At 46.9% G+C, this 21,218-nt stretch overlaps 1 non-coding gene across 1 annotated transcript; it reads left to right on the top strand.

Moving 5' to 3' along the window:
• The first annotated feature begins 6,491 nt into the window (after window positions 1-6,491).
• LOC133802781 (small nucleolar RNA R71) lies at window positions 6,492-6,599 on the top strand. The gene has a single exon (XR_009877526.1). It is a non-coding gene; the product is annotated as a small nucleolar RNA R71 (small nucleolar RNA).
• Window positions 6,600-21,218: the final 14,619 nt, after the last annotated feature.

Below are 21,218 nucleotides of genomic sequence, written 5' to 3'. Positions count from 1 at the left end.
AGGTTGGCTTCGGTGGGCTTGGGGAGGAGATGGGCCTGGGATTCTCCTTCGGATTGGACCCCTTTGTTTCAAGAAAAATGCCATTTTCTATTTTCTATTCTCTTTTATATTTTTTAGATTTAATTATTTTATTTTCTCTTCATTTCAAAATGCCAAAATACAACTTTAATTCCTAAAAAATAACAATAAATTAAGTGCTAATCAAATATTTTCATTTATAAAATAAATCATATTAATTCCATGAAAATATTAATTAAAACTTAATTTATTTTAACTATTAAAATAAATAAATATGTATGTTTCACCACTAATCACAACCCCCAACCAGCTTATTGCTAGTGCCTAGCATTTCAAGCGAAAAATAAAATTTTCAGGTTGAATATTCAAGTCAAACCAAGCAAAATCATCTAAGTATTTTCAAAGTATCAGCAAGAAGTCAGAAATTACTATCTAAGCTACTTCAGTTGCGATTTCATAGTAGTGTGTGTGTGCACCAAACCATTTTCTTTTTATCGCAAGTCATAACACAAATAGTATCGAAAAAATCTCAAAAGTATAAATGTCTCAACTCCAAATTCCTCACGGGAATTGAAAGTATTTTTATGGGAGGGATCACACTTTTGGAGTTCGAAATGTAACAGTTTACGCTCAAATGAGAAAAGATAAACTTTCTAGGACACGCAATTTGAACAAGTATTGATCACAAGATAGGCATATCCACTTATTGGAATTCAAAAGACAAACAACCTTTGGGATGTACAAGAGAAAACTCAAAAATAAAATGACAACTAACTAGAAATGATAAATAAGAAAAGGAAACTAATATGATAATTTTTTTTTGAATACAATTACACAAAATAATAATAATAAAAATATTATTTTTTTTTCCTTTTTTTTTTCAACAACTACAAAATAATAGAGGAAAGTGTTGCTCTTGTTCTTTTTTTTTTCATTTATTAATTTTTTCTTCTTTTTTATCATCATTCTTTTCCCTGATTTTTTTATTTCTTTTTTTTTTCATTATTATTATTATTATTTGACAAGAGACAACACAAAAATAAAAAGGAAATTACAAATAAAATACAATAAATAGAGCACAAATGTAGACTTTATTACAAAGACTCACTCTTATATGAAAAACATCCCTCTAGTAAATGTCATATTTTAAATTCCAAAGATGTGACTTTACCAACTCAAATGATCAATAAAAGTTTAAAAACTTGTTTTCTAATCTCTCACAACTCACCAAGAAAATGAAAACCTTTAAACTTGAATTTTCTCCCAACTATTTGTGTTAACAACCAATTTATCACATGTTTGGAAAGTGCACAAAAGAACTCTGAAAATCACTTAATAGCTAAACATAGTAAAAATTGACTCAAACCAACAAGTTATACTCATGCTTGGATAATTTTGAAAAAATTTGACTTAGAAATTCAACTCAACAATAAGATTTTCCAAATGAAAGCTAATGCATGCAGACCACCCCAACCAAAAATCAGACAGTGTCCTCAATGTCAAAATGAATAATCAATGAAAAGGTAAGGAAAGAGAATACCTGGATGATGACCATGTCCAATGAGGCGAGAGAGAAAATAGCCTAGTAACAATACCCCAAAACAAACAAAATACAAAAATGAAAAACATAGAAAAATAAAAGAAAGACAAAAAAATAAGATAATGAAAAATAAAAATGAAAAGAAGAAGAAGAAGAAGAAGAATAACAACAACAACAAACCATTCAGAACTTCAGAGTGTATAAATTGGCTCCTTAAGAAGGACCTCTGCAACGTGACTCACACTCTCAATGTAATACTTCAGTCTTTGGCCATTGTCTCAAAAAATTCTCCCATCGGTTGGGTCCTCGACCTCGACAAAACTGTTGGGAAATACGCGCTTCACTACAAATGGACTAGTCCATCGCGATCGCAGTTTACCAGGGTGCAAATGCAAGCGAGAATCATACAGATGCACTTTTTGATTTGGCTCAAAGTGTTTTCGCATGATTTTTTTATCGTGAGATTTTCAATTTTGTTTTATAAATCCTGGAATTGTCATATGCATCATTTCTCAACTTCTCAATTTCGGATAATTGGAGTTTGCGATTAATACCTGCGGCATTCAGATCAAAGTTTAGGGCTTTGATAGCCCAATATGGTTTATGCTCGAGCTCGACAGGTAAATGACAGGCTTCTCCAAAGACAAGCCGATAGGGAGACATCCCAAGAGGAGATTTGAAAGCAGTGCAGAATGCCCAAAGAGCATCCAGAAGATGTGTAGACCAATCTTTGCGGTCGGGGTTTACCGTCTTTTCCAGGATGTGTTTTATCTCCCTATTGGCTAACTCAGCTTGACGATTAGTCTATGGATGATAGGAATTTGCAACCTTATCAAGGACACCGTACTTACGCATAAGATCTTCAAAAGATCTATTGCAAAAATGAGTGTCTTGATCACTGATGATAGCGCGAGGAGTATCGAACCTTGATAACACATTTTCTTTCAAGAATTTGACAACTGTAGTGTTATCATTGGTTCGACAGGGTACAACCTCAACCCATTTGGAAACATAATCCACAGCGAGAAGAATGTAAAGGTAGCAAAAAGAAGGTGGAAATGGTCCCATAAAGTCTATCCCCCAATAATCAAATATTTCGATAACAAGAATTGGGTTCAAGGGAATCATGTGTCGACGGGAAAAGGAACCTAAATTTTGGACCCTTACACAAGAACGACAGAAATCATTGGTGTCTTTGAACAGAGTGGGCCAGTAAAGGCCACATTGTAAGATTTTTGCAGCGGTTTTCTTCACAGAGAAGTGGCCACCACAAGCATCATTGTGGCCAAAATTCAGTACACTAGACACCTCATCGTCATGGATGCATCTTTGCATGATTTGATCAGGGCAACACTTGAATGAGTATGGGTCATCCCAAAAGAAATTGCGCACCTCGACCAGAAATTTGCGTTTGTCTTGTGAACTCCATTTAGATTGGAGTTCATCTGTTACTAAGTAGTTCACAATGTGAGCATACCATGGTAACTTAGCAACAGAAAACAAATGTCCATCGGGGAAATAATCATGAATAATAGGTGGACCATTAGCAGGATCACTAAATTCAAGTCGGGACAAATGGTCTGCGGTGACATTTTCAACACCTTTGTTGTCTTTGATCGTTATATCAAATTCTTGCAAGAGAAGGGTCCACAATATTAACCGTGCCTTAGCATCCTTTTTGGAAAGGAGATACTTAAGGGCGGAGTGATCAGTGAAGATCGTAATAGGTGATCAAATCAAAGAAGATCAAAATTTGTCAAGGGCAAAGACGACGGCAAGCAACTCTTTTTCAGTAGTGGAAAAGTTCATTTGAGCACTATTGAGAGTTCGGCTTGCATAATAGACAGCAAAAGGTTTCCCCTCCCTTCGTTGTCTTAGCGCTGCTCCCACAGCAAAGTTACTGGCGTCACACATGATCTTGAAAGGAAGACTCCAATCAGGTGACTGAATGATGGGAGCGGAAGTGAGTGAATTGACAAGCATTCAAAATGATTCCTCGCACTTGTGTCCATTCAAAAGTGACATCTTTGGCTAGGAGGTGGCTTAGCAGACGAGCAATCATTGAAATTTTTTGTATGAACCTCCTATAGAAACCAGCATGACCAAGGAATGACCTAACATCTTTGACAGTCTTAGGAGTACGCAGGTTGGAGATAAGGTCGACTTTGGATTGATCAACCTCAATTCTTCTTTCAGAAACAATGTCGCCTATGACTAAGCCAGAAGACACCATGAAATGGAATTTCTCCCAATTGAGCACAAGTCCTTTCTCAATACACCGTTATAAAACATCTTCAAGATGAAGAAGACACGTGTCAAAGGAGTTTCCAAAAACGGTTAGGTCATCCATGAATACTTCCATTGATTTTTCAATCATGTCACTAAAGATGCTCATCATACATCTTTGGAAAGTAGCCGGTGCATTACACAAGCCAAATGGCATTCGCCGAAAAGCAAAAGTGCCAAAGGGACAAGTGAAAGTGGTCTTATCTTGATCCTCTAATGCAATCTCAATTTGATAATAGCCAAAATAGACATCAAGTAAGCAATAGAATGGATGACCAGCTAGATGATCAATAAATGGGAGTGAAAATGATCTTTGCGGGAGGCGGCATTTAATTTTCTATAATCAATGCACATGCGCCACCTTGTCACAGTTTTTGTGGGGACAAGGACCCCTTTTTTCATTTTGGATCATGGTGACACTAGATTTCTTGGGCACGACTTGAGTTGGACTGACCCATTTGCTATCGGCTACTAGGTAAATAATACCAGTGTCTAGTAATTTCAAAACTTCATTTTTTACAACTTCTTTCATTTTGAGTTTCAGTCGCCTTTGAGGGTCTCTTCGATGGATAGCCTCGTCCTCCAGATTGATTCAATTTGAGCAAAGTAAAGGGCTAATACCTTTGATATCAACAAGCATCCAACCTATCGAAGATTTATGTGTTCGCAGTAGCTCGAGTAACTGCAATTCTTGAGAATTTTTAAGGATGGACTAGATGATAACTGGAAAGGTTTCACCGTCTCTCAAGAAGACATGTTTAAAACCCTCGGGAAGTTCGGTCAATTGAACAATTGGAACCTCTTCGGCTGAATTTTTTGGCTGTGACCTCTCACGAGGTAGCTCTTTAAAGCAAGGTTTCCAAAACTGAGTCCTTCTATGGCACGAGTCTATGTGATCTGATATTGCAAGAGTAAACTCAATAGAAATGGGACTTTCGTTGTCAGGCGGAAGGAGAAGTTCATCAAGATTATCGAAGTTGCTTCGCAGTTGAACCTCCTCAGGAATTAAAGAGTCAATCATGAGTGTTTGATAGCATTCATCATCTTCTTGGGGTTGTTTCCCGACGTGTAAGATATTGACTTCAAGAGTCATGTTTCCAAACGATATCTTCATGAGACCATTCCGACAATTGATCAAAGCATTTGCAGTAGCAAGGAATGGTCTTCCGAGGATAATAGGAATTTTAACTCCATGTTTACCAAAGATTGGGTATCAAGAATAAGAAAATCCACGGGGTAATAGAATTTTTCAATTTGAACTAACACATCCTCAACAATACCCCTAGGCTTTTTGGTTGAACTGTGAGCAAGTTGTAGCACAACAGATGTTTGCTTCATTTCTCCAAGAAAGAGTTGCGAGTATACAGAGTAAGACATAATATTTACACTCGCACCAAGATCAAGTAAGGCTTGGCTAATTTCATGGGTCCCATTTCAGCAAGAAATGGTGGGACAACCGGGATCTTTGTATTTCGGCGGTGCCTTTTGTTCAATCACCGCACTCACTTGCTCAGTCAAGAAAGCATTCTTCTTAACATGGTGCTTCATTTTTTGCAGTTCATAGATCCTTGATGATTTTTGCAAAAGCCGACACTTGTTTTATGATGTGAAGCAAAGGAAGATTAATCTTCATTTGTGTCAAGTGCTCAAGGATTTTAGCTCGATTATCAGGAAGTTTCCTAACAGGTTTCAAAGCCTAGGGAAATGGTACTTTTGGAGTGGCATTGAGTGGTGGATGTTAGGGAATAACTTTTGGAGTACTGGGAGAGTTGGATTTTATGGGTGGGTCTTGCAAAGTTTTACCGCTTCTAGTCGTGATGGAATTTGCTTCCTTGACATTTTGATCATTAGAATTTGAAGATTGGGCCATGTGTTGGCCTTGGACATTGAATTTCGGTTGGGAAGGAAGTTTGGCTTTTCCAGAATGGTCAAGGATTCAGTCAATTTTGTGAATTGACATTTCATTTCCTTGATTTCTTCCATCATTTGGCGATTTAGTTTGGATTGTTCCTTTATGAATGCATGAAGGGTATTCTCAAGAGAATTTCGTGGTGGATGAGAATTATATTGAGGTGCCGAATACGCCTTTGATGGTTGAAGTTGTTGCTCATTTCTCCATTGGCCTCTAGACGATTGAGCTTGGTTGGAATCTCTACAACTGAAATTTGGGTGGTTTCTCCACCCAGGGTTTTACGTATGGGAGAATGGCTTGTTATATGCCATTACGGAAATTGCATTGCTCCTCATAAACCCTCCTAATCTCATTAAAAGCTAAGCAGTCCGTAGCTAAATGCTCCGCCCCTCCACAAACAAAGCAAGGTTCTTGCGGTTCCGCTTGGGCGATCATGTGCGGTTTTTGGCCATTTTTCATCATTAAGACCTCAAACTGCTTTTTTAAAGCTTCGAGTTTGGCCTTAACACTATCCTCTTCTCAAAGTTGATAGATCCTAGATGGTTTATTTGGATGGTGCTATCAGTAGCACTTGGACCAGTCCAGATGTGAGATTTTTTTGTGGTTTCTTCGAGATATTCAAGAGCATCGTCTGGCTCTTTTTCGAGGAATTCACCATTGCATAGCATTTCTACAAATTGGCGCTCATGACTTGTGAGGCCTTCATAGAAGTAACTGACCAAAAACCCGTTCTCATAGCCATGGTGCGGGCACTGATTCAACGGATCTTTGAATCTTTCCCAAACTTGATAGAACGTTTCATTGTCCTTTTGGGAAAATGTGGAAATCTTTCTTTTTAAGCTGCTGCTCTTATGGCTGGGGAAGTGTTTCAGAAAGAAGCATTTGGTCATCCTTCCATGTTCCAATAGACCTGGGTTTCAAAGAGTATAACCAACTTTTGGGTTTGTCCTTCAAGGAGAAAGGGAAGAACTTCAGTTGCACAGAATCAACATTTTCGACTCGGTTATAGAACGTGGCTACTACCTCCTTGAATTTTCTGATATGCGCGTATGGGCTTTCGTTTTCCATTCCATGAAATGTGGGAAAGAGTTGAATCATGAAAGGTTTAAAGTCTAATGCAGACATATTAGGAGGGAAGATAATGCATGAAGGTGTGGAAGTGCGAGTAGGATGGTGGTAGTCATTGAGAGTTCTTGGTTGGATTTGATCATTGCGAGCCATTGCAAATAAATTTTTTTCAACTAAAGTTTGTGGAGAAGCAGGATTGGTGGAAGGATTTCCGGGAGGAGTGGTGATGGACCCAAAACGGGTATGTTTCAAATATTTATAACTCGCAAGCGCACGAATCGTATATGGAATATAGTGTTCATGTAAGCACGAAATCGAACCCAAAGGAGTTGTCTAAAATCGAAAAGAAAACTATTTTAAACCAAAATTAATAAATTCTAACCTAGTTCCAAAGATTGATGAGAATTTGTAACAATAAAAATAAAATAAAAGATAATAATAAATAAATTAAAGACAATATATAAAAATAAATTAAAAATAGAAATCAAGATAGTAAAAGAAAGATTATTAAGATAATAGAATCCACAAAATATAAGTTCAATAATATTTATAAGTACATTGATTCCCAAGTTTTAGTGATAGTTAAAATAACTCAAACTGTCATTTTCCAAATAGATGTGTTATCCAGATTTCCGGATAGCGTTTAGATTAATACCCTCGGGGAAGCAGAATTACCAATGTCTTTCACGGTAGGTGACCAGAGCTCGCGGATGGACAGAAAAGCTTCGCCTCTCCCGTTTAGTGTCCAGATTACTCTTCCAAGCAAACACGACACGGAGGCTCATCAACCCTCTCGGACTCCCGAAGGGGTATTCTTCGGGGAAGCTCCTTCCAGGAGAAGCTCTTCAAGTGGTCTTCGCGGAAACAGTTCCGTGCCTCGCACGGAACAAAACCAAACTGTCGAGTCATGGAGGAGGCATATTTGGAATGATATCCACCTGACACAGGATCCCGCCTGACACGCCCGACAGGTCAAAGCCGCGCACATCCCAGCACGCCTAAGGGTACCTTTTCGCCTACTGTTCCGCTGACAACTTGGAAAAGACGGCTGACTTTGTGTGTTCCCCATACTTTCACGTAAATATACCCACATAGAGTCTTGTAGCCATGCTACTACAGTAATTGTATCCCCAATTTATGGCTGGTGTAATTAAGACTCATGTACGTAGAAAAAAACCCTAGCTATAAAGACCCCTTCATTTTACAAGAAGAGGGACGGCCAACAAATCACATAGCAAGAACTCTACTAAAATCTCTCTAGCTTCATCTTCTTCAAGAGAACCCGAGAGAAACACTGTGAGTGTGTGAAGTTCTTGTAAACCAGCCATCTTACTGTAATCCTTTCCAAGTATAATAACATCGACTCGTGGACTAGGGCTTGTTAACGCCTGAACCACGTAAAAACACTGTTTGTTTAGTTACGTTTCAGCACTTCTATAGTTCTTATCTTTTTATTATTCTGTTTGTATTCGTTTCCGAAAAACTCGGTAAACATTTTGGTGCTTTCATTGAGAGCTGTAGGAAGTTGTTAGTCAGCTCTTTTTCTGTGTACGTTTTTTGTATTCACTTCGTGCTAAAGAGATGGTGACTACGAGAAAATCCGTGGTTGACAAAAATGCTAGGGTCAACCCCGATACTGTGATGGAAGATGCGATGCAAAATGAACCCTTGGACTACCAAGGTGAGGACCCGACATCCCGCCAGGATCGGGTCAATACTGAAGATACGACATACTTAGAAGACGAAGGAGAGTATGTCCAAGACGGTTATTACAAGGACGGCTGCTACTATGAGAAGGACCCAGAACTGGTCCAAGTAGCCGAAGAACTGGAGGTCACCAAAGCCAAGCTTGCTGAGCAGGAGCGCCTCTCCGAAAAAATGCAGCGCATGATGGAGCGCCTCCAAAGCAAGTTCGGAGACCTAGGAGACTCGGACGAGGATGCCTCTGTTTTAGGTGGTGCTGATGCCGCTATGCCGGATCCAGCCGCTGCTGGACCATCCAAAGCCGCCCCTAACAAGGGCAAAGAAAAAGTTGGAGAGCCTGTACGCGCTGACGCCCCTGCACCTCCTAAAGGTGTGAATCACCAGGCTGACTGCCCCCCCCCCCCCCCCGCGCACAGAAGGTCTCTGGCGCTCCTAAGCCCAGACGTCCTTCAGCCCCAAGGGGGCACTCCGTGCCTAAAGGGCCCGGTGCTAAGGCACCCAGGCCTAGGGGAAGGAACAACCGCCCCAGTGATTCCGTCAACTAGGACGGTCGGGCTGCGAACTCGCACTCCGAAGATAGTTGGTCCACGGTGGACCTAAGAAGAAGGTTGGAGGCCAAGTATGAAAAGGCCAAAGGAGAAAAGGCCCGGCCTCGCGGAGATGACCTCCGAAATCATATTAATGACAAGCTCCGGGGACGTGACCTCCCGGAGAGTGATACGAAGAGGCTCGAGGAACAGATTGCTGCCTTGACCAAGCTGGTCCGGAAGCAAAGTGGGGCCCTGTCAGACTCTGAGGAGGAAGACCCGGAACCATGTATTCGGAGGATCGCGGAAACGTCCCTTCCGGATAACTTCAAAATGCCTCACATAGAATTATATGATGGGAGGACGGACCCGCGTACCCACCTAGCTAAATACAACAAAATGATGCAAGTGGCGCGTGTCAGTGAAGACGCCAAATGCATGTGCTTCTCACTCACCCTTACCAAGTCCGCGGAGGACTGGTGGAAAAGATTAGCTCCCGGATCAATCCACAGTTGGAAGGAGCTACAGTCCGCATTCAGGAGGCAGTTCATTGCTGCCCGCGACCACGACATGGAGGTTGGTTCCTTAACCAACATCAAGCAGCAACCCAATGAGAACCTCAAAGCTTTCATTCAGAGAATGATGGAAGCTGCTGCAAAGACCAAGGTCAGCGATGACATGAAGCTGATCGCCCTTCAATCGGGCCTTACTGTCGGCTCCCTGCTATGGGGGGAAATACAAAGGAGACGGGCAGAAACGCTGTCCGGATTCATGTCAAAAGCTCAGGGAATCATCAACCTTGAGGATGCCTACCAGCAGCCCTTTGGAGTTCCCCCGGCTCCAACGCCTTCCGTGACTGTGCCGAGCTTTGCTTCGCAAGCTCCCGCACCAGCCCTCACGCTTCCAGGAGCCCAATTCACTCCAAGTGTGTATGGGCCTTCCGCGTCTGCTCAGACGCCGAGTCAAACCCATTTCTCTGCGTACGGAGCTGTACAAACCAGATGTAGTATCGCTCCTGGCATGCCGCAGCCGCAAGCGGAAGGCCCAGAACGAAATTTGAGCCAATCGCGGAGCAAACGAAGCGGAAGAAACTCCAACCGGGGAGACCATTCAAAGAAACCCTGGAAGGACTATGAGCCCAAGTTCACGGAATATACCAGTTTGATAGACTCGCGAGAGAATGTCTATCGGGCGACCTGTAATATGGTCAACTACAGGAAGCCCCCGAAAGTGTCTCACGGAGGAAGGCGTCCGCGAGACTCCAATAAGAGGTGTGAGTTCCACGGAGACGTGGGGCACACCACGAACGAGTGCCTTCAGCTGAAGGATGAGATCGAGTCCCTGGAAAGAGCGGGACACCTCGGTCAGTGGGTGAGGATACCCATTATCTATCCCGGACAGGGGGTAGTTCACGGAGCTGCATATTCCCCGGGACAGAGGGGGACCGCTAGCGCTCCTGGAGCCGGTCACCCGCAAGCTCCCGGGTCTCAGTTCCCAGCGCTTCCTGCTCCACCCGCTCCGGCACCCATTACCTTGTTGGCTCCAGGACCGGGCAACCCATATCCGCCCGGCCTTGCTCCGCCACCCATTGACGGACACGTAGCCACCATTTCCGGAGGACCGCACCTTGCCGGAAGCACCCGCAACTCCCAGAAGAGGTACTTGAGGGAGTTAGAACACACCGGGGAGATGTGCGCCTTGGTTCAATCACCCGCTCAACGTCCCCGAATGATGGACCTTCCCATCACCTTCACGGAGGATGATGCTCGACATGTGCACTTCCCCCACAACGATCCCCTCATGGTGGAAGCCCAAATTGCCAATAAGAAGGTCTCACGGATCTTGGTCGACAACGGAAGCTCCGTAAACATCCTCTTCAAAGTGGCCTTCCACGCGATCGGATTAACCGAGACAGACCTGACCCCATGCCCCATCCAGCTTCAAGGGTTCAATGGGGATGCACTCATGCCATTAGGCAAAATTCAACTTCCAGTCACCCTCAGGGGAGAAAGCGACGCTTGTGCCTTCAAGCACAGCACATTCGTGGTGGTCGACTGCCCCACGGCGTATAATGCCATCCTAGGCCGACCGGTCCTAATAGATTGTGGGGCCATAACCTCGATACGCCACTTATGCTTGAAGTTTCCATGCGACGATGGGCGTATCGGCACCCTCCGAGGAGACCAGCGAAGTGCACGAAGCTGTTATAACGTCTCCGTCCGATCCGTCTACACGGTCCAGGAGACGGTTGCTGCCATTCCTTTGGCGGAAGAATTACCAGAAATTGGGGGTGCTCAAGAGGCATACTTTGACGAACTCGGCCCAAGAGTGGGAATCGAGAAAGCGATAGAGCTGATGGAGGAAGTCGAAGAGGTGATCCTCAACCCGGGAGATCCCACCAAAGTCATTCAGGTGGGGAAAAACCTGCCGTCGGCCATTCGAGATAAGATCGTGGCCACTGTGAAGAATAATCAGGATATCCTGGCGTGGTGCCACGCTGATATGACGGGGATTAATCCTAATGTTGCGTGCCACGCACTCAACATAGACCGATCTGCAACTCCGGTTCGCCAAAAGAGGAGGCCGTTAGACCCAGTGAGGGCCGAAGCCGTCAAAGCTGAAGTGGACAAGTTGATGTCCATAGGCTTTCTCCAGGAGTCACACTATCCCGTGTGGTTGGCCAACCCAGTTCTGGTCCTGAAACCCGATGTGTCCTGGAGAATGTGCATTGACTTCACGGACCTAAACAAAGCCTGCTCGAAAGATTGTTTCCCTCTTCCGCGAATCGATCAGATGGTAGATGCTACTTCCGGGTACGAACTCTTATCCTTCATGGATGCGTACTCCGGATACAACCAGATCAAGATGCATGTCGCGGACCAGGAACACACCAGCTTCCTCACGGACAAGGGTGTCTACTGTTACGTGGTCATGCCTTTCGGTTTGAAGAATGCTGGGGCGACGTACCAGCGTCTAGTAAACAGGATGTTCAAGGACCAACTGGGGAGGAACATGGAGGTGTACGTGGACGACATGTTGGTAAAGTCCAAGACCTCCGGGGACCACAGTGACGACCTTGAGGAAGCTTTCGCCGTGATCCGAAAGTACGGAATGAAACTGAATCCAAAGAAATGTACTTTCGGGGTCTCGTCTGGGAAGTTCCTCGGTTTCATTGTCAGCTCCCGCGGAGTGGAAGCCAACCCTGAGAAAATTAAGGCGTTCATAGATATGCCTTCCCCCCGGAAGCATAAGGATGTCCAGAGCGTTACCGGAAGGATAGCTGCTCTCAGCCGCTTCGTATCCAAGGCCACTGACAAGTGTATCCCCTTCTTCAATGTGTTGCGAGGAAACAAGAAGTTCGAGTGGACCCCCGAATGCGAAGCAGCCTTCCAACACCTAAAGGAACATTTAACCCGAGCTCCCATTCTGTCCAAACCTGTCGAAGGAGAGGCGTTGTTCTTATACTTAGCTGTGACTGAGCACGCAGTGAGTGCCGCTCTCGTCCGGGAAGATGGCTGTATCCAGCTCCCTGTGTATTACGTAAGCAAGAGGTTATTGGACGCCGAGTCCAGATATTCAATGATCGAAAAACTCTCCCTCTGCTTGCTAATTGCTTCGCGGAAGCTAAGGCCATATTTCCAGGCGCACACCATCAAAGTACTCACCAATCACCCTCTCCGACAAGTCTTGCAAAAACCCGAGTCTTCTGGCAGATTGCTTAAGTGGGCCATGGAACTGAGCCAGTTCGACGTCCACTACCAACCACGTGTTTCCATAAAAGGTCAAGCGCTCGCGGACTTTATTGTGGAATGCTCGGGAATGAATGACCTCCCGGAAGATCCTGTCCCGTAACTTCCCACCTGGAAGGTCTACGTAGACGGAGCCTCAAATGAAAAAGGAGCTGGAGCAGGGGTCATCCTAATATCCCCCCAAGGGCATCAGCTCCAGAGCGCCATCCGTTTCGCGTTCCCAGCATCCAACAACGAGGCGGAACACGAAGCCATGTTAGCTGGATTACGACTGGCCAGAGAAGTCGGAGCCCAAAAAATCGAAGTATACAGCGACTCCCTACTTGTGGTAAACCAAATATCCGGGGAATACTAGACGAAAGGCGAAAAAATTGCTGCCTACGTGTCTCTCTCCCGCGGCCTACTGCAGCATTTCAAAGGCTACCAAATCCGCCAGGTCCCCCGGGACCAGAACTCACTCGCGGACACGCTGGCCAAGCTTGCAACAGACCCGGAGATCGAACAGTATGGCCTGGTGCCCATCGGGCGCTTAGAAGCACCCACTACCGAGACACAAAGGGTAAATTCCATCATCGACCATTCCCATTCCTGGATAGGACCCATCCTCAGATTTCTCACCACCGGAGAGCTCCCCACTGATAAAGCTGACGCAAGGAAGCTCCAATATCAAGCTCCCCGATACGTGGTTATGGATGGAAAGCTTTACCGCAGGGGGTTGTCCATACCCTTCCTTAGGTGTGTTGCCGGAACCGAAGTCAGCGCCATCATCCATGAGGTTCACGGAGGCTTCTGTGGCGATCATACCTCCGGGCTGAGCCTCTCCAAAAAGATCCTTCGACAAGGATACTTCTGGCCCACCATGAAGAAGGATTGTGTGGATTATGTCAGAAAATGTGAGCAGTGCCAGAGGTACGCCAAGGTTCCGCGAGCGCCGCCTACAGAAATTACCTTAATGACCAGCCCCTGGCCGTTCGCCGTTTGGGGCATTGACCTAGTAGGTTCCCTTCCAACTGGAAAGGGTGGAGTGAAGTATGCCATAGTCGCGGTAGACTACTTCACCAAATGGGCTGAAGCTGAACCTATGAACACGGTCACATCTAAAAAAGCGCTGGACTTTGTCATCAGAAATATAGTGTGTCATTTTGGGCTTCCACGAAAAATTGTGTCCGACAACGGGAAGCAATTTGACAGTGAACACTTCATGAACTTCTGTGCTTCGCATGGAATTATCAAAAGCTTTTCCGCAGTCGCCAGACCCCAGGCTAATGGGAAAGTGGAGGCTGTAAACAAAATATTAAAGACCACGTTGAAGAAAAAACTCCAAGCCTGCAAGGCTCACTGGCCGGAAGAACTTCCGCGGGTACTTTGGGCCTATCGCACAACAGAGAGAACTTCGACGGGGCACACACCTTATTCCATGACCTTCGGTTGCGAGGCCGTCATCCCAGTAGAAACTATGATCCCCTCTCACAGGCAGGACACCTACGACCCTACCCAGAACCACGCCCTTCTCCAGGAGTCCTTGGACATGATCGAAGAGCTCCGGGAGCAGTCGCAGGTCCAACTAAAAATGTACCAAGGCAAGATAGCCCAACACTTTAACACAAGAGTCAAGAGCCGTACATTCGAAGCTGGGGATCTTGTCCTACGGAGAGTATTTCCTGCTACGCAGGATCCGGGAGTGGGAGTACTCGGACCCAACTGGGAAGGCCCCTATGAAGTCCAAGAAAAAGTGGGCCATGAGACGTATCACTTAAAGAGACTCGACGGATCTAAAGTCCCGCGCGCCTGGAACGTGGAGCACCTCCGCCGTTACTACCAGTAGGCCCCGGACCATCTAGTCGGAAGTCCTTGGTGAAATTAGCAAAAGTGAAAAATGTGGAAATAATCCTCCCTGTTGTAAAACACGTGCCTAGCAGGCTAATTTAATGAAACACGGAGAGATTCACTCCACTTTTACTGCACTTTTTATCCCTGTGTTCAAAGCTGCGTTTTAACAAGTGACCACGCGGTCCGGAGACGTCCGGACCCCACGCTCACTTGGGGGGGTATACATGGCTAAGGCATAGCCATACGCCCCTTGAACAAAACATACACAGAACACCACTTATGTGCTAGCATTGTGTTTGAAAATTTTAAATTGTTAGAAATGTTTAAATTGTTAAGCTTAGGTTTATTTGTTGCCATGAACATGCTTGCATTACGTGTCATATGTGCATTATATGCTTATGTGAAAATTGTCATTGAAATGCCTGCCAGTATGTATCATGAAAATCATCTCCTGTGTAGCCCAGCGATGGACAGGACTGGGGGTTGAGGCACGTTCATAGAGCTACGCCGAAACACCCCCAACTCCCAGACAAGTCCTTTGCAGAATACTCCGCGATCGCTGTAGAGCTTTGCTTCGCAAGCTCCAGCGCCGGGTCCTGCAAGGCGAAAGATGGCAAGATCCGCGATCGCTGTAGAGCTTTGCTTCGCAAGCTCCAGCTCCGGGTCCTGCAAGGCAAAAGATGGCAAGATCCGCGACCGTTGTAAGCCTTGCTTCACAGGCTCCAGCTCCGGATCTCACAAAATAATGCATGACGAGCTCCTCGACCATTGCAAGTTTCAGCTCCAGGAGCAGACATGGTCGATCCCCCACTCACAGCAGGCCTTACTTCGCAAAGCCCCTGCTCCGGGATCACACCTGGTGGGCGTGGCGATTTCCCCGACAGCAACGAGCCTTGCCTCGCAGGGCTCCATGCCAGGTCCCTGAAGTCAGCCACCACGAGGTTCGCAACAACAGTTAGTTTTGCTTCGCAAAGATCTAACCTTAAGTCTAGCGACGCTCACCAAAAGAACTCCCGTTCCAAGCCATGGAATGGCTCACCTTAAGCAATCCCAGCGAACAGTATAACTACAAGTCCCGGGATTGGCTATTTTCCTTAGGAAAGCTAAAGTACGGTGAAAGGAGCCTGGCCGTTGGAACCAGGAAACCTTCGTAACCTAGAAACTACGTGGGAAAAGACATCAGCCGTTAGAGCTTCAAGTGGGAAGTGCATAGGTTCTGGCCGTTGGAACCAAAACCTCATGCGCCCCTACAACAGTTTCTACCGTATAAAAGTCTACCCTAAACGCAAAGAAAAATAAAGAACTCGGCAGAAAAGAAAGGAGAATGCTATCATTATGGCAAATATGTCTGCAATGAGAAAAAAGTACAAGGAGCTTCGCCCCAAAGAAAAACTCAAATAATTAAAGATAAAACCCCTTCAAGCATTGGGGGTGGTTGCAGCTTCCACGACCGCGGCCTCAGGGACATCGGCTTCAACTGAGGCTGGTGGAGTCGGCTCATTGGAAGGCGGAACTTCGTCACGAGAAGGTTCAGAGGTCCCCGCCTCTCCGGGATCTCCTGCCTCAGGGGCTCCAGCACGTTCGTCAATGTTGTAAGTTTGGACGTACACCTCTGGGCCTTGATCCCACACCTGTAGCTTCTCCCTCATGGCGTCGGCATCCTCCCCCAGATAGCCTAGTACCTCCGGGTTCACTTTCCAGAGTTGATGCATGAGGACCACATGCGATATATTTATCGTCCTGTTCAGTATCACCTCGGCATCCTCCTTCTCCTTCAAGCGCTCCGCCTCGGAGGTTGCCAGCTGTGCCTCCGCGACAGCTAATTGAGCCCTTAGTTTGTCCATCTCGGCCTTGGAGACATCCCGCTCTCCCTTAAGAGAATCAATCTCCTTGCGCTGCTCCCTATTTTGGCTCAGCACGGATTGCTTCTCGGTCACATGCCCCCTGGCAGTGAATTGCAAGGCCCCGATCTCCTTATCCTTCTCGGCGAGCCCCAACTCCAGCATAGACACGAGATCCTTGCTCCTCTTATGAAATTGCTCCTCCTCGTGCAGCTTACTCTGAAGAGTGGAATATTCCTCTTGCTGCTTAAGGAGGAGATCATTTTTTGATTGCAAGCGGGCTTCCAAGGTGTCCTTCTCCACCCTGGCTTGGGACAGCTCTTCCCGGAGCTTGGAGTTTTCGGCCTTCATCTCCTCCGACCGCTGTCTGAACTCATTCTCTGCCTTGGCCCGGTACTCTTGATATTTGGCAAGATATTTCTTGTCCGCCTCTCCCTCAGCCGTGCGCCGGACCTGATCAATCTTCTCCGAAGCCTCCAAGGCCTGTTGGGTCAGATTCTGCTTCTCCGCCTCCAAGGCCTGGCGAGCCAGCTGGCTCTCCTCCAGCTGAACCAAAACTGCACCAACCTCCCGGAACGAGCGTTCCGCGATCATAGAGGCCTGCAAGGAAAGACAACAGAATGAGTTAAACCGGACCAAAAGATAGATGATCCCAAAACACAACAACTGGCGGCTTACCCCGGACAATTGCTGCTTCACGACATGTGTCAGCAACAGCGGATCCTTACTGCTACTGATGGCCCATTTCTCAGAATTGAGCTCGCACAAGCTCAGGGCCATGTCCTCCATCATCTCCGCTCCGAACGGCACCAATGCACGTCCAAGCCTAGGCACCAGCCTCTTCTCCAAGGCTGGGCCATCCAAAACCGCTCCAGCCGGGTGAAGAGACCTCACCCCCTCGGCCAACTCGGCTCTCTTCACGGCAGACAAGTTGTCTGCCCTTCCCTGGGTAATGGCCTTCTCAGCCTCCAACCGTCTCTTCAAAAAATTATCGGCCCGTCTTACACCCTCCAGGAGGGCAGCGGGGAAACGGGTTGGTTTCTGCGGGAAGTGGAACTTCAGGCCAGGCAGAGGAAGGTTTGTTGGCTGAGAAGAAGGAGACCCTGAAAGGGTGGACCCCTTTTGGGCTGGAGGAGGAGGCAGACGGGGTATTAAGGCCCCGGTCTGTTGCTTTTGCTGCTGCGGCAACGGAAGTAATTGCCCTTGTTGCTGCTGCTGGTTTGGATGTTGTTGTTGCTGCCGCTGTGGCGTTGGTGATTGTCTCTGTTGTTCTTGTTGCTGCTGTTGTTGTAGTTGTGGTTGCTGTCGTTGCTGTTGTTGTTGCCTTCGACCAGGAGAAGAGTGTCTAAGGCGTTTCTTGTTAGCGCCCTCAGCATCTTCTCCGGGACGCTTGCTCACCCCAGTTGTCTTCACGGGGAACACAAGCCCTTCCCCGTCGCTGCTGCTACTCGAGACCATCATAGTCTCGGAAGGCCCGTCAGCAGGAGACTTCTCTACCCCCGGAGACGCTTGCGCCTCGCCACTTGTCTTCTTGGGGGTGGCAGCTTTACCTCCCCTACCAGCCTTGGTCTTCCGTCCTTTCCCCGTGGACGGGTCTTGGCTGGTGGCAGCCTTCTTGATGAGCAAAGTAACCCTCCCCAACATCTTGGCTTCTGGATACTCTGCAAGAAACATACAAAGCAAGGTTAACGAACCAACAAGCAATGAGAAAGAAGATAAGCGGAAGACAAGACAATCAACAACATAAAAGCACAAGCAAGCCCGCCAGCAGGGAACAAGAAACAAGAAAAAGAAAAGTTTGAAAGGGACGACCATGCACGAGAAATGTGGATGGCCTTCCCCGAGCAAAACAAAACACCTCTTCCTGCTCCAGGAAGCTCCCGTACTCCTTGAAGTCCGGGAATGACATGCTGAGGGAAGAAGGGTCAACCATGATGACACCTTCTGGCAGACTACCGTCACTCAGACACCCGAGGAGCTCATCTACCCTATCGCAATATCTGTCAAAGGGTATCCTACGCGGATCTAGCCTAAGGAAGCGGGGATCGAACCCCGTCTGAGAGGTCCGGGAAACCTCAGACAGGCTGGGGGTGTGGATCAATCGAAAACTAGTCTTACCTCTCTCGGAGGTACTAGCCCCCGGAGCCCCTTCGTTAGGGTAAGCCGCGGCGTGGCGAGCCTCGATCTCCTCTTCCTCTGGCTGGGGGTCGGGGAACCTCTCCGCCCAACTAGGAGATAAAGTATTCTCGTCCCGGGCTGCTTGGGTGATCACCTTGGACAGCTCCAGGGCAATCTGCTCCCGGATGTCAGCTGACACCTGACTTTTCCCCCTGCCACTCACTGGCTCGATGTTTTGGAAAGAGGTTAGTAGCCCATACTCCCTCAAAGATTCGGAGGTCACAAGTCCCTCCACTTTCAACTCTTCCTCCGAAAGCCCTTCGTAGAACTTGGACCTCCTTATCATCTCCGCACAGCGAGGTGTCCGCGGAACGACTTCTGCAAAATTCAAATACAAGCATTAGAGATCCTCCCAAAAGGCAAATCAAATGCAAAGAAACAAAGTTGAAAAGGAGAGGAAGGAGCACTTACCAGGGATTTTGAAGTCCGAAGATAGGGTTGGCACCCTCTTCAGCGGGAAGCCAGTCGTCAGGAACCAGTACTCCCGGAGGTCTGGAACCCTCGCGGTATGACAGGTGGGACACATCACGTCCGGGTGCCTTTCCAGCCTGTAAAACCCCACCTTGTCTGAATGACCCCTCATAGGCTGAGATTTCAACCCGTAGAAGTACAGCACCTCCTCCGGGGTAGGAGCTTCCAGTTTCCGGGACTTGCAAAAGATGAACCACCCCGCTAGGAGCTTGTAGCTGGGAGGAATCAACTGGAAGGGGGCAATCCCCGCCTTCACACAGAAATTGGCAAAGTAACTTCTTAGGGGCAAGTGCGCCCCACACACTATGTGTGCCCAGCTCCAGGCACCAAAGCCCTCGTGACTCTGGCTAGCCGACTTGCCCAGCACCGACAGACGGTGCCACATCAGACCTGGGATGTTCTTTAGGCCTGCCTCGGAGGAATACCGCTCCAGCATGCCATAATTCCTGAAAAGGTTCGGCTTCTGGTCAATCTCCCAGATTGAACTATTGGAAGTCGGTGGGCTAGCCGCGACCACTTTTGCCTTTCCTTTCCCCTTTGCGCCAGCGACAGGGGAACCCTTCTCCTGGGCAGAATCAGCCTCCACCACAGCGAGGAGTTGTTCCTTTGAGATGTTCATCACTGAACAAAAGAAACAAAGAAGAAAACACTCTAAGCAGTCAGCACCCTTGTCATACCCTAGTGGTATCAAAGGCGTCGAGGAGACCCTCCCCGAAAACTGCTTGGAGAGGCTCCCACCGAGCTTGCCGAGGGGTTGGCACCATGCCACCCGAAGGGCAGCAAGGAACCAGACTCAGACTCCGAGCCTAAGCCCACCAAAAGAAGTGTTTTTCCAGAGAAAGACACCCTAAAGGCGTTCATGCTTATGCCCTAAAACAGCAAAACAAGGAACGACTTTCCAAACGCAAATCGTCAAAGCATGCAAAAAAGGCTACTTATCGACTCACATCAATCACATGCCTACCAAAGCCCTATTCACGCATGCACATAGGCGATAATGGTAGAAACCTCAACTCTAACAACTACCAACAACCTAAGGTTTGGGAGGAAAGAGCAAAGTATAAATACTTACTGGTATTCGGGTAGTTGGAGGTTGAAGGAGTAACCGGATCACTGCACAGCACGATCGCGAGAAGTAAAAGCTGCAAAGACGAACGGCGATTCAAACCAGGAACTTCGGCGAATAAACCCACTGCCAAATCAAAAGAAAAGTTTCCAGATCCCTTACCAAAAGAAGTGGCAAGTTCGAAGGAACGGAAGCTTGGAAGCCTGAGAGTTCGAAGGTTTGGAAATCTGAAAATCCGAAAGATAGAGAATTTGAAAGCGTAAAGAGGAAGAAAGGTCCTTTCCCTCATTTTTATAGCAGGGAAGAAGTCGTTTCGAATTCCTCAAACGGACGGTCCCGATCTTCCCATTCCGTGTGCATCGGATCCAACGGCTGGAGATGAAGCGACGATCCTATTTATGACTCCTCGGATGGGAATAAAGTATTTATTTCCCATCATTATACCACCTCGGGCCCGGAGTACCATTAAAAACCGTCAAATCATTACTCAGATGACTGACGCACGCATACTCAACCAGTCGCCTCACGCACACGTCTTGGTCGCAGAACCATCCCCAGCATGACGCGTGGTCCTTGCCGCACTTGAGTACTTGAGTTCAAACAGAAGAAATTCCCTTTCTTTTTCATACTAACGTTCAGGCAGGAAAAAGGAACCCTTCCGGGAACACAGAAGGTGGCCCCTCGCCTAAACTAAGAAACCGAAGTACCCGGAGGACTGTACAAGCTCCCGGACCTCTCAAAGCTCCGTGACCTTGGGGGGTAAATGTTATCCAGATTTCCGGATAGCGTTTAGATTAATACCCTCGGGGAAGCAGAATTACCAATGTCTTTCACGGTAGGTGACCAGAGCTCGTGGATGGACAGAAAAGCTTCGCCTCTCCCGTTTAGTGTCCAGATTACTCTTCCAAGCAAACACGACACGGAGGCTCATCAACCCTCTCGGACTCCCGAAGGGGTATTCTTCGGGGAAGCTCCTTCCAGGAGAAGCTCTTCAAGTGGTCTTCGCGGAAACAGTTCCGTGCCTCGCA

This window comes from Humulus lupulus, chromosome 9, assembly GCF_963169125.1.
Source record: "Humulus lupulus chromosome 9, drHumLupu1.1, whole genome shotgun sequence".
Taxonomy (NCBI): Eukaryota; Viridiplantae; Streptophyta; class Magnoliopsida; order Rosales; family Cannabaceae; genus Humulus; species Humulus lupulus.
This window is presented reverse-complemented; position numbering and strand designations above follow the sequence as displayed.